This window comes from Schistocerca gregaria, chromosome 2, assembly GCF_023897955.1.
Source record: "Schistocerca gregaria isolate iqSchGreg1 chromosome 2, iqSchGreg1.2, whole genome shotgun sequence".
Lineage (NCBI taxonomy): Eukaryota > Metazoa > Arthropoda > Insecta > Orthoptera > Acrididae > Schistocerca > Schistocerca gregaria.
In genome coordinates, this window is record NC_064921.1 from 156,730,557 (window position 1) to 156,743,045 (window position 12,489).

Genomic DNA, 12,489 nt, shown 5'->3' on the forward strand with positions numbered 1-12,489 from the left:
GTGACTGGATGAAAGCCTCAGACCTGCTTAGTGATTTTACATAGGATCAGAATTTTTTCAGGTTCTCTGCCAGATCTTTAGCCAAGATATGACGGTGATAGCTGTTGTAAACTTCACATGTTGATCTTTTCACAGACAAGTAAATCTCTACTAATCTTTGCTTCTCATCATTTGCATGTACTCTTTTAAATTGAGAGTACAACAGCCTTTGAATCCATTACTAAGCACATACTTATCCAGAGCATGATTTACAGTCTGTTTCAACTTTGCCCATAATTCCTCTACATCCATCATTCTGGAATTAAATGATTGCAGTTCATTGTCTAAGTGAGATACTAACAACTGATTACCTGATCTTTCTAGAAGAAACACTCTCCTCACCCTTTTGATTGATTTATTAACTTTTGTAACCATAGTCACTATGATGACATCATGATCACATATCCCCATCTCTATGTTGTTGTTGTTGTTGTTGTCTTCAGTCCTGAGACTGGTTTGATGCAGCTCTCCATGCTACTCTATCCTGTGCAAGCTGCTTCATCTCCCAGTACCTACTGCAACCTACATCCTTCTGAATCTGCTTAGTGTACTCATCTCTTGGTCTCCCTCTACGATTTTTACCCTCCACGCTGCCCTCCAATGCTAAATTTGTGATCCCTTGATGCCTCAAAATATGTCCTACCAACCGATCCCTTCTTCTAGTCAAGTTGTGCCACAAACTTCTCTTCTCCCCAATCCTATTCAATACCTCCTCATTAGTTACATGATCTATCCACCTTATCTTCAGTATTCTTCTGTAGCACCACATTTCGAAAGCTTCTATTCTCTTCTTGTCCAAACTAGTTATCGTCCATGTTTCACTTCCATACATGGCTACACTCCAAACAAATACTTTCAGAAACGACTTCCTGATACATAAATCTATATTCGATGTTAACAAATTTCTCTTCTTCAGAAACGCTTTCCTTGTCATTGCCAGTCTACATTTTATATCCTCTCTACTTCGACCATCATCAGTTATTTTACTTCCTAAATAGCAAAACTCCTTTACTACTTTAAGTGTCTCATTTCCTAATCTAATTCCCTCAGCATCACCCGATTTAATTTGACTACATTCCATTATCCTCGTTTTGCTTTTGTTAATGTTCATCTTATATCCTCCTTTCAAGACACTGTCCATTCCGTTCAACTGCTCTTCCAAGTCCTTTGCTGTCTCTGACAGAATTACAATGTCATCGGCGAACCTCAAAGTTTTTACTTCGTCTCCATGAATTTTAATACCTACTCCAAATTTTTCTTTTGTTTCCTTTACTGCTTGCTCAATATACAGATTGAATAACATCGGCGAGAGGCTACAACCCTGTCTCACTCCTTTCCCAACCACTGCTTCCCTTTCATGCCCCTCGACTCTTATTACTGCCATCTGGTTTCTGTACAAATTGTAAATAGCCTTTCGCTCCCTGTATTTTACCCCTGCCACCTTTAGAATTTGAAAGAGTGTATTCCAGTCAACATTGTCAAAAGCTTTCTCTAAGTCTACAAATGCTAGAAACGTAGGTTTGCCTTTTCTTAATCTTTCTTCTAAGATAAGTCGTAAGGTCAGTATTGCCTCACGTGTTCCAACATTTCGACGGAATCCAAACTGATCCTCCCCGAGGTCTGCATCTACCAGTTTTTCCATTCGTCTGTAAAGAATTCGCGTTAGTATTTTGCAGCCGTGGCTTATTAAACTGATAGTTCGGTAATTTTCACATCTGTCAGCACGTGCTTTCTTTGGGATTGGAATTATTATATTCTTCTTGAAGTCTGAGGGTATTTCGCCTGTCTCATACATCTTGCTCACCAGCTGGTAGAGTTTTGTCATGACTGGCTCTCCCAAGGCCGTCAGTAGTTCTAATGGAATGTTGTCTACTCCGGGCGCCTTGTTTCGACTCAGGTCTTTCAGTGCTCTGTCAAACTCTTCACGCAGTATCGTATCTCCCATTTCATCTTCATCTACATCCTCTTCTATTTCCATAATATTGTCCTCACGTACATCGCCCTTGTATAAACCTTCTATATACTCCTTCCACCTTTCTGCCTTCCCTTCTTTGCTTAGAACTGGGCTGCCATCTGAGCTCTTGATATTCATGCACGTGGTTCTCTTCTCTCCAAAGGTCTCTTTAATTTTCCTGTAGGCAGTATCTATCTTACCCCTAGTGAGATAAGCTTCTACATCCTTACATTTGTCCTCTAGCCATCCCTGTTTAGCCATTTTGCACTTCCTGTCGATCTCATTTTTGAGACGTTTGTATTCCTTTTTGCCTGCTTCATTTACTGCATTTTTATATTTTCTCCTTTCATCAATTAAATTCAATATTTCTTCTGTTACCCAAGGATTTCTAGCAGCCCTCATCTTTGTACCTACTTTATCCTCTGCTGCCTTCACTACTACATCCCTCAGAGCTACCCATTCTTCTTCTACTGTATTTCTTTCCCCTATTCCTGTCAATTGTTCCCTTATGCTCTCTCTGAAACTCTGTACAACCTCTGGTTCTTTCAGTTTATCCAGGTCCCATCTCCTTAATTTCCCACATTTTTGCAGTTTCCCCATGTCTATAATGACACCAAAAGGTCCAGCCTGTTTGTAGGCACAAGCTACAAGATACTTTCATTGCATGTGGGCTGCCGATCTGACCACTCAAGACAGTTTTCAGAAAAAAGTTCTAAAGTACTTCACAAGACTGACTGACTGTATCCCCTCCAATATATCCATAGACATCGCAATCTATACTGATAGGTTAAAGTCACCACCAACTATATCGCACAACCTGGGTGGTGGTGGTTAGTGTTTAACATCCCGTCGACAACGAGGTCATTAGAGACGGAGCGCAAGCTCGGGTTAGGGAAGGATTGGAAAGGAAATCGGCCGTGCCCTTTTCAAAGGAACCATCCCGGCATTTGCCTGAAAAGATTTAGGGAAATCACGGAAAACCTAAATGAGAATGGCCAGAGATGGGATTGAACCGCCGTCCTCCTGAATGCGCAACCTGGGTATTTATGCAGAACTAACCATAGACTTCCTTTGAATGACTCTATAACTGTCACAGCAAAGATGGGTGGCCACGAAAAACATTCAACATAACTTGGTTTCACCTAAACCTATTATGTGCAACCAGATAACTTCACTGTCACACTCAATTTCAATCTCAGTCAAGATATAATTTTCGTCGACTGCAATGAAGCTTCCCCTCCTACAATGTCTAATATGTCTTTCCGGTAAACACTCCAATAATTGCTATATATCTCAGAGCGTTTTACTTTGGGTTTTAGCCAGCACTCAGTCCCAAGAATAATTTGAGGTTGAGAACTATCCCTGAGGGAAGTAAATTCGAGAACCTTGTTATTAAAACTTCAGCAATTTACTGATAAAATTTTTACAGCTGAAATGTCTTTACTCTTAATGTGGTCAGGTTTCCCTATACACATATCGACTGGTGAGTGCCAATGACAGCACCCCAAACTACTGTCTAGCCTAAAAAAAACACGTGTGCACTCCACAAGTGCTCTGCTACCCGAGTAGCTGCTTCCTTTGTGTAGTGCACCCTTGACCTAACAAGAAGAGTTCCACAAATTCCCACATGATAATGCAAGTCCAGAAATTGCAGCCAAGACTGTCACAGAGATGACGAAGCCTATAGTTGAGACCCTCCACTCGGCTCCATACTAAATGACCCTGTTCAACTCTGGGAATGATGCTGCAAATTGCGAGCTCTGCTTGCACCCCTTGTGCAGGTGTCCACTACCTCCGCCAGCCTCTTGTAAGAACCCTTGCGAAAGGTGTCACTGGTGCCAACGTGAGCAATAATTTGCAGACGACTGCATCCTGTATGCTTAACAGCTGCAGGCAAGACGGCCTCCACACCTCGGAGGAGGCCCCCCGGCAGATTTACTAAGTACACACTGGCTTTCTTTCTAGCCCTGAATGCTATGTTCCTAAAGGGCTCCATAACATGACTAACACTGGAGCTCCCAATAAACAGCAAACCCTGCCCACGTTTCATGATCGAACCTGATGAAGGAACAACCACCTGTTCATTCACAAGGTCTTCTGTTCGGCTGTCCATTTAGTGCTATTTTGAACACACACACACACACACACACACACACACACACACACACACACACACACATCAGTTTCTTTTCTCATATAGTCACTGGCACCTGTCGCTTACTTTGTTATTTTTTGAATTATTTTGCACTATTCAGCACTAGAACTACGTCATTCGCACAGCACAAGCTGCAAATTGTTGTGTCACTAACTGGAGTAAACTTTCCTAGGTGTGTTGGTACTTCTTCGCCTAATTTTTCATAACAGGTGTGCACTGCAGTCTGGTAGGTGACAAGTGAAACACAGGAAAGAGGAGAAAGGACAGACAGACATTGAGTAACAAAGGAAAAGCATACTGGGTTATGGGATGGAACAAAAGCTGTTATGCAAAATCAAACAATGGAACACCCAGGATGGAATGACAATATTATGAAAAGGATAGTTGCTGTAGACTGTGGCCATGTGTGTGCGAGCTGTGTTTGAGTGAGTGAGTGTGTTTTGTATATTTCTGAGAAAGGCCGTTTTTGGCTGAAAGCTTCCTTGCTGACAGTCTTTTTGTTGTACTGCAACTCAGCATCTCTGCTATATGGTGAGTAGCAACTATCCTTTTCATAACACTGTCATTATTCCATACTAGATTTTCCACTGTTCGATTATGCTTAACGGCTTTTCTTCCATCCCGTAACCCAGTGCCATTTTCCTCTGTTACTATTTCCTAACGTATTACTATACTCACTGTCCCTTCCGCTTTTTTCTCCCTCCCGTGTTTCACTTGTTGCTTTCCAAATCGCTCTGTACACTCTACTTATGAACCACACTGTATCAACCATCTCGGCTGCACACAGCAGATGGCTACAAGGCTGTGCTGATTGTTAGTGCAGCATCTCACGTCCCACATTGGGACTTTATTTTTCTCTGTTCTATAGCAGTTGAACCAAAGTTAACTGATCATGGAGCTTATCACCATCTCATCATTTACCTGTAATCCATACAGGCCCCCTCTACACTATTTCATGCATTAATCACCTTGCATATTTCCTGTCATGTATTATCTGCCACAAGGTTGTTAACATTGCCTTTCTTACCTACTGGAATGAACCATTAAATTCCTATGGCCCATATACCATCAATTCACCTGGCTAAATGTCCAGCCCACAATTATTTCATTTTCATTGCAGTCATATCTTCTACTAAAGTCTGTCTCCTTGTTCATTTGTTTGATTTTTTGTCTCTCCAAGTAATTGCCAACATGCATCTCTCCACTATTTGTAAGGAACCTTCAGTTTTGAAACAGTTACACATGCCTCAATACACACTGATTACAAATGTTCCTTTTGAGACACACTGGAAGCTTAGTTTTGAAAACCTTGTTCAGTTTAACAAAAGCAATCAAGGTAATATTTACTCATATGTTTATTTATTTTAATGCACATCTATATGCTGTCTTCAATTGCATAAGCGCAAAAACTTATAAACTAGTTCTATGATTCACTGTTAATTTCTACTATTAAAGTATAGCAAGTTGCACCTCACACTTTAAAATGGATAATACTACAAGTAATTGGTGTTTTTTTTTATCAATATGATAATTAAAAATTATATTAATATTACTCTAATTGAGTTTCAGGCCTATGTGCAAAATTCATCTATTCAGTTGTTTTCTTTACTTTAGATATTTATTTGCAATGAGGATGATATTTGCTTTATGACAAGAAAATTATAACAAGAATATTGCCCATGTGCCATGGATCTTTCCGTTGGTGGGGAGGCTTGCGCGCCTCAGCGATACAGATAGCTGTACCATAGGTGCAACCACAATGGAGAGGTATCTGTTGAGAGGGCAGACAAACATATGGTTAATGAAGAGGGGCAGCAGCCTTTTCAGTAGTTGCAGGGGCAACAGTCCAGATGATTGACTGATCTGGCCTTGTAACACAAACCAAAACAGTCTTTCTGTGCTGGTACTGCGAACGGCTGAAAGCAAGGGGGGGCATGCAGCTTTACTGTATGGTTAAATGATGATGGCGTCCTCTTGGATAAAATATTCTGGAGGTAAAATAGTCCCCCACTCGGATCTCCGGGCAGGGACTACTCAGGAGGACAATGTTATCAGGAGAAAGAAAACTGGCATTCCATGGATCGGAGTGTGGAATGTCAGATCCCATATTCGGACACGTAGGTTAGAAAATTTAAAATGGGAAATGGATAAGTTAAAGTTGGATATAGTGGGAATTAGTGAAGTTCGGTGGCAGGAGGAACAAGACTCCTGGTCAGGTGAATACAGAGTTATAAATAAGAAATCAAATAGGGGTAATTCAGAAGTAGGTTTAATAATGAATAGGAAAATAGGAATGCGGGTAAGCTACTACAAACAGCATAGTGCACGCATTACTGTGGCCAAGATAGATACGAAGTCCACACCTACCACAGTAGTACAAGTTTATACGCCAACTAGCTCTGTACATGACGAAGAGATTGATGAAATGTATCATGAGATAAAAGAAATTATTCAGACAGTGAAGGGAGACGCAAATTTAATACTCATGGGTGACTGGAACTCGACAGTAGGAAAAGGAAGAGAAGGAAAAGTAGTAGGTGAATATGGAATGGGAGGGAGGAGTGAAAGAGGAAGCCGCCTGGTAGAATTTTGCACAGAGCATAACTTAATCATAGTTACCACTTGCTTCAAGAATTATAAAAGGAGGTTGTATACATGGAAGAAGCCTGGAGATACTTGAAGGTCTCAGATAGATAATACAATGGTAAGACAGAGATTCAGGAACCAGCTTTTAAATTGTAAGACATTTCCAGGGGCAGAGGGAATTTGAGGAGATGGGACCTAGGTAAACTGAAAGAACCAGAGGCTGTGGAGAGCTTCAGGGAGAGCATTAGGGAATGATTGACAAGAATGGGGGACAGAAATACAGTAGAAAAAGAATGGATAGCTTTGAGAGATGAAATAGTGAAGGTAGCAGAGGATCAAGTAAGTAAAAAGACGAGGGCTAGTAGAAATCCTTGGGTAACAGAAGTGATATTGAATTTAACTGATGAAAGGAGAAAATATAAAAATGCAGTAAATGAAGCAGACAAAAAGGAATACAAATGTATCAAAAATGAGATCAACAGGAAGTGCAAAATGGCTAAGCAGGGATGGCCAGAGGACAAATGTAAGGATGTAGAGGTGCATATCACCAGGGGTAAGATGGATACTGCCGGCAGGAACATTAAAAGAGACCCTTGGAGAAAAGAGAACCACTTGCATGAATATCAAGAGCTCAGATGGAAACCCAGTTCTAACCAAAGAAGGAAAAGCAGAAATGTGGAAGGAGTATATGGAGGGTCTATACAAGGGTGATGTTCTTGAGGACAGTATTATAGAAATGGAAGAGAATGTAGATGAATATGAAATAGGAGATATGATACTGCGTGAAGAGTTTGACAGAGCACTGAAAGACCTAAGTCGAAACAAGGCCCCGGGAGTAGACAACATTCCATTAGAATTACTGATAACCTTGGGAGAGCCAGCCCTGACAAAACTCTACCATCTGGTGAGCAAGATGTATGAGAAAGACGAAATAGCCTCAGACTTCAAGAAGAATATAATAATTCCAATCCCAAAGAAAGTAGGTATTGACAGATGAGAAAATTACCAAACTATCAGTTTAACAAGCCACGGCTGCAAAATACTAACACGAATTCTTTACAGACGAATGGAAAAACTGGTAGAAGCCGACCTCGAGGAAAATAAGTTTGCATTCCGTAGAAATGTTGGAACACGTGAGGCAATACTGACCCTATGACTTGTTTCAGAAAATAGATTAAGGTAAGGCAAACCTACGTTTCTTGCATTTGTAGACTTAGAGAAAGCTTTTAACAATGTTGACTGGAATACTCTCATTCAAATTCTAAAGGTGGCAGGGGTAAAATACAGGGAGTGAAAGGCTATTTACAATTTGTACAGAAACCAATGGCAGCTATAAGTGTCCAGGGACATGAAAGGGAAGCATTGGTTGGGAAGGGAGTGAGACAGGGCTGTAGCCTACCCCTGATGTTTTTCAATCTGTATATTGAGCAAGCAGTGAAGGAAACAAAAGAAAAATTCAGAGTAGGAATTAAAATCGATGGAGAAGAAATAAAAGCTTTGAGGTTCGCCGATGACACTGTAATTCTGTCAGAGACAGCAAAGGATCTGGAAGAGAAATATTTGAATTATTTAAGCAGGCTATGATAACTTTCTGCATGCAGTTTCTCGAACTAAATGAGGCATATGCTGCACTACGTATTCCATAAAAACTTTACTTCTCTAGCCGAATATTATGAGAACACAAGTCACAGAAGTTCCAAACCAATGACATTTTGTCGTTTACAGAATCTACCATATACGCAGTAGGGTGATCCTTTTGAAATACATGCTGTAACTGACTTAGTAACACTGAAAATATCGAACAATACGATAATATAGCACAACAATCTTAGACTACAAATGGTAAGCTGAAGTTGTAGGGCTCACGTTTTCATCCTGTGATTAATTATGTATCGCATTAACAATGTGTTATGGTACTCTGCGTAATTATTGTAAAAATGTATTTCACTCTAAGAATTCTGTTAAACAATGTGTCTGGTTTTCAGAGATAATTGTGCATGGCCTCAATATAATAAACAAATACAGAGACACGTGATCTTACATCTTGGCTAGGGACGAAAACTTACTAGCACTGATGCTGACTGTATCGGCGCTGCTACTAACACAGGTTATTTTTCTTTTCTTAAGCGAGGTAAATAAGACTAATTGATGTGAACAGTTCACAACAGAACCAACTACCAAATATCACTATATATTACTCGACAGTTAAGAATATTATCACTGCAGAATCTGCAAACAATCAATTATAACAACATTGTAAACACACTCGCTGTTGCAGACGCCGTCAACGCAGGCTCTTGTTATTTCTAAGACTGTCAAAAGATATGTCTACACGCTGTGAATGTCTCCAGTGTATGAGCTTTTAAAACAAAGTACCTGGAATACCCTACATAAAGGTCAGAGCCATGTTAAGCAGGTCTATGATCAACTAAGTAGTATGATCTCTGCAAGGAGTGGACATTTTGTGACGCACTGAGCGTACATTGACCAATCACGTCAGTTGCTAGTTGGTATCGCGGCTGTGTAAGTCGTGGCTCGCCATATTGTGTGAATTTGGATGTTTATGTTCCGTAGTGTCGCGGTGTTTTCCTTGCCAATTCGTTGTCTACCGGGAGTACGCTATTAAAAGTGAAAGTGTGTCATTACAGTTCTGAAAATCGTATGAAGAAAAGTTTTTCAATAGTTGTGCTTCTCACTTCATTGTTTTGAGGTTGGCACACCAGGCGTGATTTAAAGTGCAAGTTGACGGGAATACTGGCAGCAGACGACTTATTTGTTTCGACAAGAATGCCTGTTCGTAAACAAGGTGGTAAGATCAAATTACTTAGAGCTAGGTGTTTGTGAGTCTTTTGCTTATAGTTTCTGCAGTACTGTAGCTAGGGAGTGGCTTGTAGCGTCTCTCTTTCAGTTTGACGTAAAATCACCATCTGTTACTACACCATATGGGATTTTGCGTCCAGTGTTTTTAAATGTTTCAGATGGTACATAGAAATTACAGGTTTCGTTTTGCTGTTACCTGATTTGATGACCTTTGGTTCTTGTCTAAAACTGTCAACAGCCATGTGAAGTACAGGTTAAGGACGCCGCGAACACCGTTGTCAGACCCAACTGACTCCGCCACCCCTCAAAAGTTTATGACAGTACTTTTGACCACTTTGCCTGTTAGTAGAAACCTGTGATTATCTCTTTGCCTTTATTAGACTACGCCGGTAAACTACTTGTTCTGTGAAAACATAAACAGAGGTTTGTTATAATGCTTCACATGGTGTTTGTTCAGTACTTCTCGCAAGTTCTCCCTCAGTATTTACCCATAGTGAGTTAATTTATGACTGTTACAGGTGTAGCTTGTTTTTGTTACTGCATATCAGTTAAATAGAGCATGAACTCATAAACATGCGCCCCTGAAACACATAGGATGCCAGTTGTACGAACCAGAAGCTGCACGATTTGTTTTGCTGGGAATAGCGTTAGGTTAAGTTTAGTCGCGGTTGTTATCAGTCAATGCGTGATGTCTACGACTAGCTTCACGTTCTAAAATTGAATGATGCATGAAGTTCACTGATTGACATCGTGTTTGTGTCAGTCGTGCAACGAACGTAGTATTTGGAAAGAGATATTGCAGCTATCAATTGTGAACTAGGTACAAAGGAGCTGCTTTAGTGAGTTGCTGTATATCTTAACGTGGGTGAACTGGGTTAAACACGGAATTTCAAAGTTGTTGGTGTCTGCAAGACGCGTGAAAAAATTTGAAGTGTTTACAAATCCATCGAATGCCTTGTTCATTATGTAAATGTGCAGCAAATATCTCTAACTGTAAAACTGAAATTTTTGTAGACATATGACGCGCACTCCTGAGCAATTCTTATTGTCAGCAGGGCTGCCGACTCTGTTACACCTACTTTGTTTTGCACTCTGCAGTTTGTGACGTTCTATTGCCATTGCTGATACTGTGTTCTGACAGTTGCCCATCAATAAAATATGCGACTCAATTTTTTAGACCTCTCTAATTATACGTTATGCCTTCTCGTAAATACATTGCCACCTGTTTAGTGTCTCATTAATGTGAGACTTGTGGTACCAGTATTATATCATAACAAGTCCCATGGGTAATCAGCTTCCTTGAAAATTCTTTCACAGACATTCTATTGAAATAGTTCCTCCTCGGACAAGTTTCTTTCTCATTTCACTGCTCTAGTTAGGCCTATCTCATTTTCTTATATATCTGTTAGAAGTTTTCAGAAGATAGGAATAGTTTTTAATTTTTGCCTTTCATTGTGTTTACCAGTCCACTTCCTAGTATAGTATGACAGGAGTTGAAAAACCTTTAATCAAATGTTAAATGTCAGTGGTCTTTCATCCTCACAGTATTCCAGAATTGTTACTTACTTGGACAGTGCACTACTCTTCAAACAAGGTGCATTTCCAGTCTAGAGTCAGTTAGTGCCTGTTGAAAGTTCACCTTTAATCATTGCACATTCAGCACTTATGTTATCACTACTTATATCTTGTAGGCAGTTCCTAGTGTATGATTCTTGTTACTGCTTTGACAGGCCAGTAATGAGTCATGTGTGGCCCCTGCTGTTTGTAAGTTGTTTGTTTTAACAGAGTAGACCATATTTAGAATACATTTGACTTGTGTTCTGAATAGTGTCATGGATGTTTTGGGCGTTGAATACCTTTGTAAACTATTGCACTGTATTGGTGAATTCAAAGTTATCAGAATCATTTTTTTAATGATCAATGACACAATCACGTATGCAGATTTTCTTTTTTCTGTCATCCAACAGCCATAGTGTTATGTTTCAGAGGTAGCCTGGATATGTGACAAATCCCAACTTTTTATAATGGCTACATTGGTTTGGTCTATAGCATGTAGTTGAAGACACATCACACGCGGAAAATGCACTCCATAATTAAAATTGCAAAGCATCCACAAGTTGCATGTAACTTTTCCTTTATTTTGACAAGTTTCACTCAAAGAGTGTGAGCATCTTCTGAAATTACGTAACTGAGGGCCACTCATTACAAATAATAACTGTGTATAGTGTTGCCATCATACATAAAATATAGACAGCCCAATACTTGAAAAGAGTTGCCCTCGGCTACTTAACTTCTGAAGATGGTCGCATTGGTCAAATGAAATTTGTTAAAATAAAGATGAAGTTGTATGTGGCTTGTGGCTGCACTGTAGTTTTAATTTATAATGGTTGCTTTTCCCCTACAGGCAGTGCCCTTGATTGTTCAATCCATAATTCATAATGTCTGGTTTTTAATGCATTTATGAGATATGTCTCAAGTATTTAGATAGAGTTGTGACACTACTTCAGATTCAAATCTTACAGTGGGAGCAGTTGTTAAATTAATCAAATACTCAACTGTTAGATTATTTCTTAAGCATTGCCCTCAGCTGGCAGTTAACAGTAGCCAAACCTTTTAGTACTGTACTTGCAAATACATTTTTTACAGAATTTTTCTTTCTTTTGCCTGAACCATGCATTATAAGAAGTATTGTAGTTTCCCATATAGTGTGTGCTAATAAATATTCTGAAGACCTTGTGAGTGCATGAATTAACAGTTTCCCTACAGCCTAGCATACATAACTTCTTCTCATTCGTTTTATTATATCTGATTGCATATGATGTGGAATGTGTGTTCACAAATATTAATGTTAATTATTCATATAAAATAAGCACATTTTCCCAGGATACACACATTTGTTCTAGTGCTTGACACTACATAGGTGAACACTTTTCTA

The 12,489-nt window shown here is 39.7% G+C and overlaps 1 protein-coding gene and 1 long non-coding RNA gene across 2 annotated transcripts in view; one reads left to right on the plus strand and one right to left on the minus strand.

Annotated features, from left to right (window-relative positions):
• LOC126336581 (uncharacterized) overlaps positions 1–9,067 on the minus strand; it is a 41,818-nt gene extending 32,751 nt beyond the window's left edge. Inside the window, exon 1 of the mRNA XM_050000439.1 lies at positions 8,801–9,067. The gene's annotated coding sequence lies outside the window, so the exon portion shown is untranslated. The remainder of the gene's footprint in view (positions 1–8,800) is intronic.
• Positions 9,068–9,228: 161 nt separating this feature from the next.
• The window catches only part of LOC126336582 (uncharacterized), a 184,776-nt gene continuing 181,515 nt past the window's right edge, over positions 9,229–12,489 (plus strand). The window contains exon 1 of the long non-coding RNA XR_007564978.1: positions 9,229–9,543. This is a non-coding gene — a long non-coding RNA (uncharacterized LOC126336582). The remainder of the gene's footprint in view (positions 9,544–12,489) is intronic.